Source organism: Haliotis cracherodii, unplaced genomic scaffold (assembly GCF_022045235.1).
Source record: "Haliotis cracherodii isolate W230 unplaced genomic scaffold, xgHalCrac1.p SCAF_7, whole genome shotgun sequence".
NCBI lineage: Eukaryota > Metazoa > Mollusca > Gastropoda > Lepetellida > Haliotidae > Haliotis > Haliotis cracherodii.
The window spans coordinates 22,454,847-22,470,000 of record NW_027266330.1 but is presented as its reverse complement, the minus strand read 5'-3'; the positions used below and the strand labels follow the sequence as shown (position 1 = coordinate 22,470,000).

Genomic DNA, 15,154 nt, shown 5'->3' with positions numbered 1-15,154 from the left:
GTGTGAGTCTTTCAAAGTGCAAAGTGATTTCGGGGTTTTTAGTGTTTAACGTCACTGTCGTAATACTGGGGTCAATCTCAGTTGAAAAATAAGACATTAGCTTTGACAAAAACAGAATGGGCATGCTTCCTACAAGTGTTCATTTGCAGTGACAGGCATAGTTACCGCCGCCCAGGGGGTCCTACTCCCAGGGGATCCAGTAGGATCCCTTACCCCATGTTTATGAGAGTCGATAAAGGAGGATTGGGGGATTTTAACGTGTGGATGGCATAATGTGTATCTCCATGCATAGGTTGTGTCTCATGCAATCGACCACTGGTTTGCATGGTCATGACCGCCGTGACATAAATAAAATTATATTACAAAAAAACGTCCTTCCTCCATCTTATGTAGATATGAGACTTGGATGAGCAATCAGTGACACTTGAAATTACAGTATCGTGTTTTTTGCACTTTCATAAGGGTAAGGATGTTAAAGGTGACTGAATAAGAGTTCGTTATATCGGTATATTCGTTATATCCGAAATTGGCTCTTCCCATAAACAATACCGTCTGAACCCATTAGGTTTGTCTTCCTTATAGCGAGGAGGACGGGTAAATCAATCGTTGAGTGTGTCGCAACTCGCTGTGGGGAGTTACGTCCCTTAGTCGTGACAGAATCCTAGTGGGTTCGAATCCTATATTCGAATATGTTTCCGGGTGTGTCAGCTCTGCTCTGTGCACGTGAGTCTCACCAAAGTGGTTAACGTCTAAGACCTGGGCCCACTTGCACAAATTGATCTCAGCGCTAAGATAATCGTAACTCCAATACTTTAACATAGGCTTACGATTGCCTTAGCGCTAAGATCGCTTTGTGCAAGAGGGCCCTGGATCCCTTCAGGCTTTCCTCCCATATTAAACTAACACGCCGTTAGACCACACTCACCAGCTAACCTTATAACGATCCAGGAATAAAAAGGAGTGAGTGAGTATGGTTTTACGCCGCTTTTTAGCAATATTCCAGCATTATCACGGCGGAGAACACCAGAAATGGGTTTCACACATTGTACCCATGTCGGGAATCTAACCAGGCTCTTCGCCGTAACGAGCGAACGCTTTAACCACTAGGCTACCCGACCGCCCCGAATATATAGGAAGGGGTTGATTCACTCAATAGAATATACAGATGAATCCTCCGTAGTTATAGGAACGCAGTAGTACGAGTGTATATCGTGATTTATCTGTACATATTGTCTTCACATATGAGCCAAATACGCAGCCAAGAGTCTGTCCAGCAACATATGTCAATGGCTATTAAGACACACGTATTAATGCCTATCAAGCATCATCGTTGGTGGTGCAGTTTTTATTCTTAGCATGAACTATAGATGCAGAATACACTACTCATGGAAACCTGATCAGAATACATAAAAAAACAACATCCGTAAACCATATATCACTTTGGGCAAAAAGGGTCCAATAATTGGTAGTTTCTATAACTCAAACTGTAATGTTCTCTTTCCCAGATGGCGATTGATAGGAGTCCTAAATAATGACGTTCCTCATATGACGTTTTTGGTGAAACGTCAGAAGATGAATGGACGTTTTGGGAGCACTGTTTGTTGAGAACATTACCGAGACGGCGTGTACCTCTGGTGGAAAGAGATTGAATGGTTCACACTGGTGAGACCATATGTCAGTGTTGAAATCATTTCTCTTAACATGTTATGTTACTGCATGGCGTGATTTACGCACTGAAGACTTAGAACATAACCACACAGCTCTGCCTTGTGGTAATTGAATGAGGACTGGCAGACTACCAGACCTCACTGAGATTTTGCTTGAACACGGGGTGGAGAGGTGAGGTGAAATGGGGTTTAACGTCGCGTCCAAGATTATTGCACTGGAAAGGCGACGTCCTGGCACATGTGTGTGTGTGGCTGCTTGTACTAGTCCGTATTGATGGCAATTTGATAGCGCGGGCCCACCGGGATACCATGTTGAAGTTCAACATGGAAACCCCACTCAGACACAGAATACTGACTCCGAGCCGACCAGTCCTTTAGCCGAGCGCCAGGCAAGGTAACATCCAGTACCATCTTATAACATCTTTTGCCATGATGCGGTCGGGAATCGAACGACAGATCTTCGGTTCTCCGGGCAGACGCTCTGTTCACTGCATCAAGGATGCAGTTAAACGCGAGGTGATGTTGTTTGTTTCTGTACATAGTTGTTAACTATGGCTTTGACTTATAAGCACAAAAAAAAACAACTTTGCCCCTACACACAAAAGTGAGTGAGTGAAATGACTTTCAACACTGTTTTAAAAAGTATTTTATGTACATCATGGCGTGTTAGCTTAATGGAGGGGGGTACTAGAAGTAGATCGGAGACGTTGACAAGCTCAGTGAAACCCTTACACGTGGGTGTGATGTTGGCAGATCAACGATCATAATCAGGGAGAATCTGGGATTCGAACCAAAATATATGTAACGGACCCTACCTGATAAGTTAACAGACTCAATTAGAGGAGGTAAAACGTGGGAAGCGTTGTACGTAGCGTGAATGGTAAACGGTAGGACTGGACATGCTTACCCTCTTCGCGAACACCGTGTGTCACCATTGATTTTCAGTGATCCACTGATATCATTTTCATCGCTATTTTGCCTTCTATGCCCAATTGGATCTGTTTAGGTGGATAATAGAGACTGGTTATTCTCTGGCATTGACGTACTATTTATCACGTTGAGTGATAATACTGACTGCTGGAATGAGATGATGTATATAATGAACGTGTTTGCTCAGGAGCATGAAATACCACTTTTATTCAACTTTATTATTATGTTGTTCGGTTGTTGTTTCTTTCACAATTCCAGCTATGGAAACGGTTGGTAATTAATCGCGTCGGGACCAGATAATCTAATGATTGACATCATGAGCATCGATCTACGCTATTGGGATATGATGACATGCATCAACCAAAACAGCGAGCATGACCACCCGGTCCCGTTAGTCGCCTCTTACGACAAGCATAGTCGCCTCTTAGGATAAGCATGGGTTTCTGAAGACCAATTCAAACCCGGCCTTTACAGGCAATTATTATAATGATGTTCATTTAGATTGCATTATGTTAAGTCGCACGTGTATGCCCTCGTGTTTATTTTACGGCGTTCTGTCAAGTTCCTTACATTTCAAATCGATCAACCAATCCAGACATTGTCTTCAACATTATTTCCACCAGAAAGGCCACCAGTCACGACCGGTCACTTGAGTGAGTGAGTGAGTGAGTGAGTGAGTTGGGTTTAACGCCGCTTTTAACACAGCGAATCGCGGCGCCTTAGGCGACTGGGCCACCCGTGCCCCCCAGGTCACTTGACTACAATAAAGAAAACATGAACCCAACAGAAAAAAAGGTTTAAACAAACGTCTTTGACATAAACGAGCTTGAAGATAAACGGGAATAAAAACATACACGTCGACATTCCTCGTGTACAGCCATGTTTACAAGAGAATACCAGCGGTTCCTATGTCGCCAGCTGCCTGGACACATGCTATCGTACGATCTCCTCGAGTAATGACATTACCAGATAAGTCAACCATCTGTGCAGAAACAATAAACTCACTAATAGGCTTCCTTTACGCAGGGACGTTCTCCTCGACAAAGATGTTGTTCGCCCTCCAGCATTGTCAACAACGATGTTGAACCAGATCTTTGTTTGCCGCCTTCATCCTTGAATAACATTCCATCTCTCTTCAAACAAACCGCGCAGCTTCATTCGCCAAACATTGTGTCTTAAACTTGAGGTGCGGTTGTGCTAACGAGTGATCAACCTGAGCTGGTCAGTTTTAATACATGAACTGCTCGCGTTATTGGAGATCGATATCGAAAAAAGATGTGTTATGGTTAATTGTTGCTTTTGTTTTGTTTTTAGCTGACGAGGAATGGCTCCCTCCTGTGCAAAATGAACATCAGTTATTGTCGTGGCACGAGTGTAATTGATTATTTTATTGAGCCACAACTGAGTGCAAGCTGTGGGATTCCCGATTAGTATTATTTAATAATTTTTTTGTTTACTTGTTGTATGAGGTAGCATTACACTGATAGATGACTTCATCTAAGGATACATTAAGGAAAATGTTGAGTTGTTAGATTATAGGTGAATGATCTATGGCTCTGATTTCAAAAACGCATCCCACCAAGTACTTCAGAATAACAAGCATCACCGATCATATGAAAGAATTGTCCACAAAACAGTTTAAGGTGTTATCAACTGCGTCAGTCAGTGTCAAACAACAGCAGATCTCTTTACCCTTATCGATTTGCAACTTGATGAATACCAGACATCAATAACACCAAACGCCGATTACTTAGAGTCGATAATTCCAATAGACATGCCCGATTCTTAGGCACACCAACTAGGTGGTAGAGTGCCTGCAGACGATGAACAGGACATGTCTTGTCTACCGCTTCCTGGCTCTAGCAGTTTAATGCTATTTCTAATACGCACAGTCAATGTTTTATGAGCAGTTCCAAGAAGCACTATGCTACTGGTTAGGGCATGCATGTAAGGGGTGGGATTTACTAATAGCTCAAACGTGTTTTGGCGAAACAATTACTCACAATTATTATATTGATTTTTTGGATGATAATTAAGAAAGGTAATTGTATACAACAATACTCACGACAATGGCTCGCCTTGTTGTACCCCAACGTCGTTGGAAGAAGCACAGATACGTGGTATCAACGCGTGTTCACAAACTGGCATGTTCCTTGTCTAATAATGCATTATTTTCTCCTTGAAAACCAAGTTGAACATTGAAGCTTTTGACATTTCAGAAATAACATCCGTCCTCATGAGTAAAGTCTGATTGTCAACGAAATCGTCCTGAGCGTCCCAAATGGGGACGAAAGACGTGTTATCCACTTGACCCAGTTAACTGCCTGTCCGTCACATCTCAGTTAAGATAGGCTGACAACTCCTGACAACTTCTCAGCTCACGGCTTGTCAATAATACCATGTCCGATGACAGTGGGTAAGGGCACAACCCTCCCCCGATACAAACATCAGACAGGACCTGAACGCTCTTGGTTACAGCATCGATCAATACAGCGTAGTGATGACTCCTTTCCACTATTGCTACTTTTGACAGAGGGCGACCTCTCGGCCCTCACAAAGACATCCAAAGCTTACGGAGATTGCCCAAGATCTGAAAATGAACCATGAATAGCCGTTGCCAAGATGACTCTCACCAGTAAAGGAGACCAATGCCATCCATCAGTGGACTGGAATTGACTTGCCTGAGCGAGTTATTGCAGATTGTCAGGTTTAGAATGTTCCTTAAAGGTCCGTATTAATCAAAAAGTAGACGTCTTTCCTTGGAAGAGATTTGAAAGACATTAAAGATTTTCAAATGGGCGCCTAAGGATTTGAAACAAATTTAGATCTTACTTTGGGATTTCAAACGAAGTAATGGTTTACATAAAACTGTCCGGTTTTATTTCAATTTGTAATGGAAGTGGATCCTGATGGTGTTTTGATGCTTTGATTGAAGACATTTCTATGTGGTTTATGGTTTAACTGTGACAACTTGAAGGCATAACAACCCCCGTTAATCACAGTCACTTTACTGACTTTCAATGAAAGTCAAACTTGGTATAAATCTGCATTACGTTTTGGAGAAGGCATAAATAATAACACACTGGTTATATACTAAAGAACCATTACATACACATATATCTAATGTAATATTACATACATGTACATACATATCTAATGCACTATTACATACATAATTACATATCTAAGGCAATATTACATACACATATATCTGATGCAATATTACATACATAATTATATATCTAATGCAATATTACATACATAATTATATATCTAATGCAATATTATATACAGATAAAACTAATGCAGTATTATATACACATGTATCTAAAGCAACGTTACATACACATATATGTATATCTAATGCAATATTACAATGCAATTATTACATACACATGTATCTAATGCAACATTACATACACATGCGTGTATATCTCATACAATATTACATACACACACACACACACACACACACACACACACACACACACACACACACACACATGAACATGCAATATTCCATATACATATAGCTAATGCAATATTCCATACACATACAGTACAAGTTCAGTATTACATACGTCTAATTCAAAGTTCCATTCACACACATCTTATTCAACATTGCATACACACACATATCTAATGTAATATAACATGAATCTGATGCAAAGTTACATTCACCTATATCTATATTATATCCACATATAAAATTATCAAATGCAATATCACATGCACACATTTTTAATGAATATTACATACACTTATAGCTAAAGCAATGTTACATACACATATTACCAAAGCAATGCCATATACATATATAGCTAAAGCAATTCTACACACATAAATAGCTAAAACTATACCACATGCACATAATATTGATGCAATGCTATACATATATATCTAGGGGGGAGTATTAGGGCCCCACCACTAGATTGGGATGATTCGTGCATGGTGAGTGAGTGAATGAGTGAGTGAGTGAGTGAGTGAACAAGGTTTTTCGTCGCCATATTCCCGCAATTAACAAGACACCTGCACTCGTTTTTCTCTTGCTCAGTTTGGAAACTAAACTGACGGCCAAAATAAACTTTACCGCTTTAAAAATCAAATTGCAAAACATTATTAAATCAATACATGATCAAACTAAATCAATGCAAAACACATCGTCCAAACACAACACTGCTCCATGTGGAAAGTGATACACGTACACGGAACGTTTGTATTCTATCAAATGAGAAAAAGTGAAAAACACGTGCCGCATGGGCATCCGGGTGCAATAAGGGTATATATATATATGTGACAGGGACGGCATGTCAGACAGTCACACTGATAAAAAATCACCACAGAAATGTTACGACTGACACGCGAACAACGCGAGCGAGCCCTGGATATGAAACAGATGAGAGCCACCAATGCCAACATTGCTAGAGCTTTTGGTTGCTCTCGTGTTGCTGTAACTAACCTGATGCAACGTTTCAGACAGACCGGATAAACATCAGACAGACCAAGAACAGGCAACACCAAGGTAACTACGCCCAATGAAGACCAGCACTTGCGTACTTTGCATTGCCAGAATCGATTGCTGACAGTGGCGACATCAACGACGAATGCCTTAGACACATGGTTAGCCGACAGACAGCGGCCAGGCGACTCAAAGGAAATATGTCTTACAGACATTTAAGAGCAGGAGAGAACACCACTGGTTATCGTTAACCGTTATATGGATGACTTTCTTCATCCGATTGTACTACCATTTCTACAACAGCTTCCACGTGGTGTTCTTTATCAGCATGACAACGCCAGACCCCATACATCATGAATCGTACGGAATTCCCTTGCAGACAGCAACTTTTACGTGTTGTCGTGCAAGCTCCCCATGTCCCCCATAGAACACCTCTGGGATGTCATGGATCGTCGTGTTCGACAGCGACCACATGGTCAAGCAAACTGACAAGAACTGATCCAGGCCCTCGAAGAAGAAAGGCGACGTATCTCACGTGACGTCATCAGACGACTGACTTTTTCCGTGCGCCGGGGAGGTTTTGCGGGTCTGGTAGTACGGGGTGGTCATACACGCTATTAATGTGACGTGCCATTGATTTTAGATGTGTGTGCCCTTTGTCCATTACGTTTAAAGCTTGTTTTTGCTATCCCATCTTAATTCGGGCAACTGTCAGATGCTGTATGATTGCCATATCAAATGTTGATTTCGTTAACATTTCAATCTTTTCAATTCAGTCTACTTCCTTCATCTATCTTTTGTGGTTTTTAAACAAGAATGATTTAAAACTATGGTGGTATTTCTTTTGGCCGTCGCTTTACATATTCGAAATTGACTTTCAAATTTGGTAATATTGAGGCAAATTGTAACAAACTATTTTTCATTGTGACTTAGTATAATATGAGGCAATTTTAAAAAGAACCCCAAAAACATAATAGTGGGTGTAGCATTATGCTTCTTTCAGCAACAGCCCAGCAATACCAATAACTATCTTCTTTGTGTTTTTCCGTCACGAGGAATTGAACCCGTGTGAGCACGTTAACCGCTTCACTAACACTACTGCTAGTTTCTTTGTAATTCCATTTGACAAAATAGATCGCATTTGACACACTGGGAACATTCAACAACCACACATTTACAGTTACAGTCAGGTTGCTATCTTATGCTGCTGATGTTGCTAATTTTCTGTATCATCATCATGGTTGCTGTGCTTGATAGATCAATTGCAACATGTTACATGATGTCACTGTCTTTGTCACGTTTTACGACAATCATAGTCGCCTCTTAAAACTAGCATGTATTGCTGAAGACCTATTCTCACCCGGATTTTCACGGGTTCTTAAATTCTTTACCCGGAATGCCCATGAATCGAATAACAAAGTTTGGTAGGTACAGCATCATTTCTGGGATATTATTAACATTCTCAAAAAAACACAACACAGTGCCGGGACAAACGTGTGAAAGTATAAACACAACTCCATTGGAACTCTGTCATTATTGATTGTTTTGTTCGTGACGAAACACCAATAGAAGCGTACATAAAATCATAGTATTTTCTACGCAATCGGTTTCCTGCTTCTTGCGGGCGATCTGCAAATGATCGAGGCTGGACCTTACAATTCAGTGATTATTATTATAAACAACAATCAGGACGTTGAGGTACGATGACACGTTTTGTTTGTTTGTTTCTTGTTTGTCGCACTCAGCAATATTCCATCCGCGGTCTGTAAATAATCGAGTCTGGACCAGACATTCTAGTGATTGACATCATGAGCATCGATCCACCCAATTGGGATAGATGACATGCATCAACCAAGCCAGCGAGCCTGACCACCCGATCCCGTCAGTCGCCTCTTACGACAAGCATAGTCGCCTTTTACGGCAATGATGGGTTGCTGAAGAGCTATTCTACCCCGGATCTTCACGGGTCACGATGACAGGTAATCAACTAAGTCAGCGAGCCTGACCACCCGATCGCGTTTGTCGCCTCTTACGGTTAGGACTGGTAGCTGGGCAACAATTCTAACCTGGAGTTGTATGAAATGAGGCGATAATGGATTGTGTACTTTGGTCAGACTTGAGGATAGTCTTGATCACGTGTCATCTCTGTGGGACGTTGCTCATTATATCAATCACTATTTTACCAGGTCCAGAGTCGATTATGTTAAGGTGTTAGGTGGAATGTTGCTGAGTGCGACGTAAACCAAACCATCTGGTGTAATTATGCTGGTTTTGTACTGTCAGGCATTTTAAGAAGCTGGTAAGTTACAGTAAAGACAAGATATTTCATAGATAAAAACTTCATTACTATATTATGACGCGACGTTTCACCCTTGCTTGACAACGTCGCTCCTAGATAAGAACATAAAAGTTGTCATCATGAATATCTTTACTGATATTGATTCTGGCTGAACACGATGTAATACGATGTCAAATTTAATATGTATATTGTTGGTTTGTTGTTTAACGTCGCACTCCAGCACAATATTCCAGCTACATGTATGTGACAGCGGTCTGTAAATAATCGAGTCTGGAACAGACAATACAGTGATTGATATCATGAACATCGATCCACGCAGTTGGGATTGATGACATGCATCAACCAAGTCAGTGAGCCTAGTAACCATTGCTTAATAAACTGGTTTTGGTCGTTTGGTTGACAGACCATTGTCACGTGCGTGTTTAATCGCAATCTATTGGTTACTCCATGTGTTGTATTATTTGGTCACGTTCCAAAAAGATACACAAAATACAGAGCAATAAATCCGTTCTAATAAAACATATTCACGTCCGAAATAAAAATTAATGTGTTTGTTCAGATTTCTTTTTTATTATTTAATTTATGTAATTTTGATGTCTTCGATGTATGTAATATTGATGTCTTAAAGGTGTCTTTTCCAATAAAGGCATACGAACTATCATCTTAAAGATTTATTTCAAAATATATTTACGTGGTAAAAGTATTACTTTCATGTTTATGGCAACATTAGTCAAATTACAATTACAAAATCAGGTGAAAGCGGGAATCAAAAGACTATTTTATATGTTAGGTAGAGCTATCCATTTCGCTGTTACTACCTTTATTGATGTTGCACGATTTCATCATTTCTTGTGATTTGTCATAAAACTAAAACTATGCGATTTAAGTATCGACAGTGTGTGGGAATAGTTTCGTTCCCCGTAAGCAAAATAATACGACAGTATACTGGATTAGCTCTAAGCGTAGTGGAGTTATGCCCCTTTTCTTTGTGCGTTTGTATTGCTGAAGGAAAGTCCATTTTCTTCATTTATGGGAAGCTATGTTACGTATCGAATGTATAACCTAATACATCAGCATGCAAATCCATTTCGTATATATTTATGCCATTCAGACAGAAGGCAGTAATTCAGCTGCTCCAGCTGTTAGACCAAACAAAATCGTTGTACAGTGCTTTTATCGGTGTAGGATGAAAGTGGCGAGATTTGCTGTTTTATAGGCATAACAAAACCTCGGACAACACTTAGCAGTGCCTGTATTTCAAGCCGGTTTAATATTTGCATTTATACCATGAGAAAGGAAATATGATAGTCTGAACCGCTACGTAATTTATAATTAGATGTAGTCCAAGCGAGAAGCGAGCATATTTCTCACATAACGTTCACTTTTGCGATCTTATGTCTAAAATGTGTTCTAGGATACACAACACGGTATTTCAAAGCGTTGATTGAGTAAAATCAATATTTGAAATGACCTACAGATCGGGTTTTATTAAGTGCTTAAAGTACTTTCAAATTTTCATTGCTTTCTCTAAAGTAGATTCGATGTGACTGTCGGACCAATCAGTTTTCCAAGACTATACGACAACGTGGTTGTGGGTTTAATAACATTCTCACCACATCTGCAGAAGGATATCAAGAAACGTGTATATGGATATTAATTTAGGGACACATAAAACATGGACACGATGTCAGCCGATGTTCACTGTCGCCCAGATAGAGAACGTCTCTCGACATTGCATCTTCTGTCAACCAACAGATGTTCGTGTCACAAGGTGGTTTCATTTTTACACTGACACTTCACAATTTGCACTGATATCTTCTAAATTTGCATTGAGATTTTCACTATTCGCACCAACATTTTCACTATTTGTACTGATATTTTCACTATTTGCACGGCTATTTTTGTTCTATTTGCACTGCCATTTCACTATTTGCACTGCTTTTCTCACTACTCGCACTGATATTGTCACTATTTGCACTGGTATTTTCACTATTTGCACTGGTGTTGTCACTATTTGCACTGATTAAATTCGTTGCATCATACCTTTCAAGGTCACGTTTGCCGATTGGTGGGATTAATATCAAGTCTTTCATCTTTAGAAAGGATGGGAAAGCACCTCTGCAATATGAACCTCTTCTTTATCCAGCTGTATTTGAACCCTATACCATCATTGATCTTCTTTGGAAATCATCACTTCTGCTAAAAACTTCTAGACCACAGTGGTCTGGCTTTATGCAGTTATTACATCATGGAAGGCACCGAGGGACATCATCCGTCATGTTTCTACCAATGATTGACATGGATCCAACTGATTGACATGCATATACTCGACTCTACTCTTTGTGTCATCATATGCAAAGAAGCACAACTGTGGTCTGGCACGTTTTGTTCATTATCTCAAATGATGTATGTAACAATATGAAAGCTATTAAAAGTCATCATATACCAAGTAACTATTATCAAGAAAAATGAACAATATTTCATTATTTTTGAGTCTTTATTCAATGACTTTGAAGCTGAAATTACAATCAAACGTGTATCACAGAAATTAAAACCGCTGCATTGTTACGTTGCCTTCAGAGCTCTAACAAAATCGTGAACAATTTTAGCAGAGAGGGCATGTGTTTGACCTTCAAACAATATGATCCACTGATTATATTCTTCTATATTGATTATATAACATAATATATACATTTAACTTCAAAATAAACATAGTTACATTACTTTTGCAATTTGTCCTAGGTTGACCCGTTTTAGCCTTAGATTGCGTGGACTACAGAGCGTCTTGACAAAGAGGACAGTCACGATCTTGGAAGCGAACAATACTTCAAGATGAATTGTAAGACCACACCATTCAAAGCAGTTTTATATCTGTCTCTGCTTACTGACTTACTGACACAGAGGCTCGTATTGGTAGCACAACGCGCCCAGCCGAAGGTACGCCATTAACATAATTTTCTTTGCAACATATACTGTAAATCGTGAAATTAATGCGTCTCCAAAAGATAGCGACCATTGTTCACCAGCCAGTAGTTTATGGGTACGTCGCACGAAAATTCTCGAATGTGAAATGAACAGATAAAGATTAATAGCACTTGCATATTTCACCCTTAAAACGATACCATGCATGTTTTTTTCTTATTTGGACCACTTTCCCACTATTGAAAACAGGGAGGTAGCCCTCTCTGATCTCGTCATTATGCTGGGGAACTCTCCTTTATCACAAGTATAGCAGGGCACATCTTCCTGAGGCAAGGTAGTTAACTTACTATCAGATTCCAACCTTGTCGAACTAGGCTTGAACTATGGTGCACTCTTCATTATAACCAGTATAGCCAGACCGTATCTTTTAAGACAAGTATATCGGGGCTCTGTCCTTTGTGACCAGTATCTACAAATGGGCACTCTCCTTTTATGACCAGTATAGCCGGGCTGTCTCATTATGACCAGTATAGTCGGGCTATCTCATTATGACCAGTATAGCCGGCTGTCTCATTATGACCAGTATAGCCGGGATGTCTCACTTATGACCAGTATAGCCGGGCTGTCTCATTTATGACAGTATAGCCGGGCTGTCTCATTTATGACAAGTATAGCCGGGCGATCTCATTATTACCAGTATAGCCGGGCTGTCTCACTTATGACCAGTATAACCGGGCTGTCTCATTCATGACCAGTATAGCCGGGCTGTCTCATTCATGACCAGTATAGCCGGGCTATCTCATTATGACCAGTATAGCAGGGCTGTCTCATTAATGACCAGTATATCCGGGCTATCTCACTTATGACCAGTATAGCCGGGCGTCTCACTTATGACCAGTATAGCAGGGCTGTCTCATTTATTACAAGTATAGATGACTCTCTCTCTATTAATGACCTATATTAATCACCTGTAATTTGGCGATTGTACAAATCTACCCGTATATATAAAGCAAAACGAATCCGTGGCAGCAGAGAAGCCATACTGGCCTATGTCGAGTTGCATGCCTTTGTCCGCTGACCGTGGGTTCGAATCCCAGACTGACTCTTGTTATGATCCTTGATGTCGTAAATGTGGTAAACTAAATGTGCCATGCGTATGTCTACAAACAGCTTCTCAGATACCACATTAAGATCCATACGTCATTGTTGTCTTCATTGATTCTAAAGAGCTTCTCAAATGCCACAATAAGATCCATACGTCATTGTTGTCTTCATTGATTCTAAATAGCTTCTCAAATACCACAAGAAGACCCATACGTCATTGTTGTTTTCATTGATTCTAAAGAGCATCCTCAAATGCCACAATAAGATCCATACGTCATTGTTGTCTTCATTGATTCTAAATAGCTTCTCAAATACCACAATAAGACCCATACGTCATTGTTCTTTTCATTGATTCTAAACAGCTTCTCAAACACCACAATAAGATCCACACATCATTGTTGTCTTCATTGATTCTAAATAGCTTCTCAAAAACCACAATAAGATCCATACGTCATTGTTGTCTTCATTGATTCTAAACAGCTTCTCAAATACCACAATAAGATCCATACGTCATTGTTGTCTTCATTGATTCCAAACAGCTTCTCAAATACCACATTAAGATCCATACGCCATTGTTGTTTTCATTGATTCTAAACAGCTTCTCAAATACCACAATAAGATCCATACGTGATTGTTGTCTTCACTGATTCTAAATAGCTTCTCAAATACCACAATAAGACCCATACGTCATTGTTCTTTTCATTGATTCTAAACAGCTTCTCAAACACCACAATAAGATCCACACATCATTGTTGTCTTCATTGATTCTAAATAGCTTCTCAAAAACACAATAAGATCCATACATCATTGTTGTCTTCATTGATTCTAAAGAGCTTCTCAAATACAACAATAAGATCCATACATCATTGTTGTCTTCATTGATTCTAAACAGCTTCTCAAATACCACAATAAGATCCATACGTCATTGTTGTCTTCATTGATTCTAAACAGCTTCTCAAATACCACAATAAGACCCATACGTCATTGTTGTTTTCATTGATTCTAAACAGATTCTCAAACACCACAATAAGATCCATACATCATTGTTGTCTTCATTGATTCCAAACAGCTTCTCAAATACCACAATAAGATCCATACGTCATTGTTGTCTTCATTGATTCTAAATAGCTTCTCAAATGCCACAATAAGATCCATACGTCATTGTTGTCTTCACTGATTCTAAATAGCTTCTCAAATACCACAATAAGACCCATACGTCATTGTTGTCTTCATTTCCAAATAACCTCTCAAATGCCACGCCCATATGTCAACTACGTATTAAAAGATTCTGGCAGGCAGACAGACATTTCTTTCGGTAATTTAGGCCACATTGTACAGTTGACATTTTAGTTGCATTGGTTTAGTCCCGTGATATACATGACTTATGAAAACTATCTGACAGTAAGTGAGCGAGTTTATCGCCGCTTTTAACAGTATTCCAGTTATATCACGACGTGTTCGCTTAATGGGGGAGGAAAGCCCGACTATCTGACAGAGAATATATGTTTCAACAATATGGCTAGTGAACTTACAATAGCAGAATTTGTAAGAATTAATAAGGCTGGTCATTACGTAACATCTTGATTTTATACATATTGTTTAACTTTGGAATGTACTTTTCCCTAAGATATTCATACTTATCACATAATAACATACTTCCAGTAATTTCATAACATTGGCAAGGATATCTTTGCGATCACATCCTCACCTCAAATACCTTTATAGGAAGCATATTCTCCAACCATTAAAAAGCGTTTGAAGTAAGAAGAATGC

The 15,154-nt window shown here is 39.6% G+C and overlaps 1 protein-coding gene across 1 annotated transcript in view; it reads right to left on the bottom strand.

Moving 5' to 3' along the window:
* LOC139447772 (uncharacterized) overlaps window positions 1–5,015 on the bottom strand; it is a 120,140-nt gene extending 115,125 nt beyond the window's left edge. Inside the window, exon 1 of the mRNA XM_071229267.1 lies at window positions 4,663–5,015. The gene's annotated coding sequence lies outside the window, so the exon portion shown is untranslated. The remainder of the gene's footprint in view (window positions 1–4,662) is intronic.
* Between the last annotated feature and the right edge of the window lie 10,139 nt (window positions 5,016–15,154).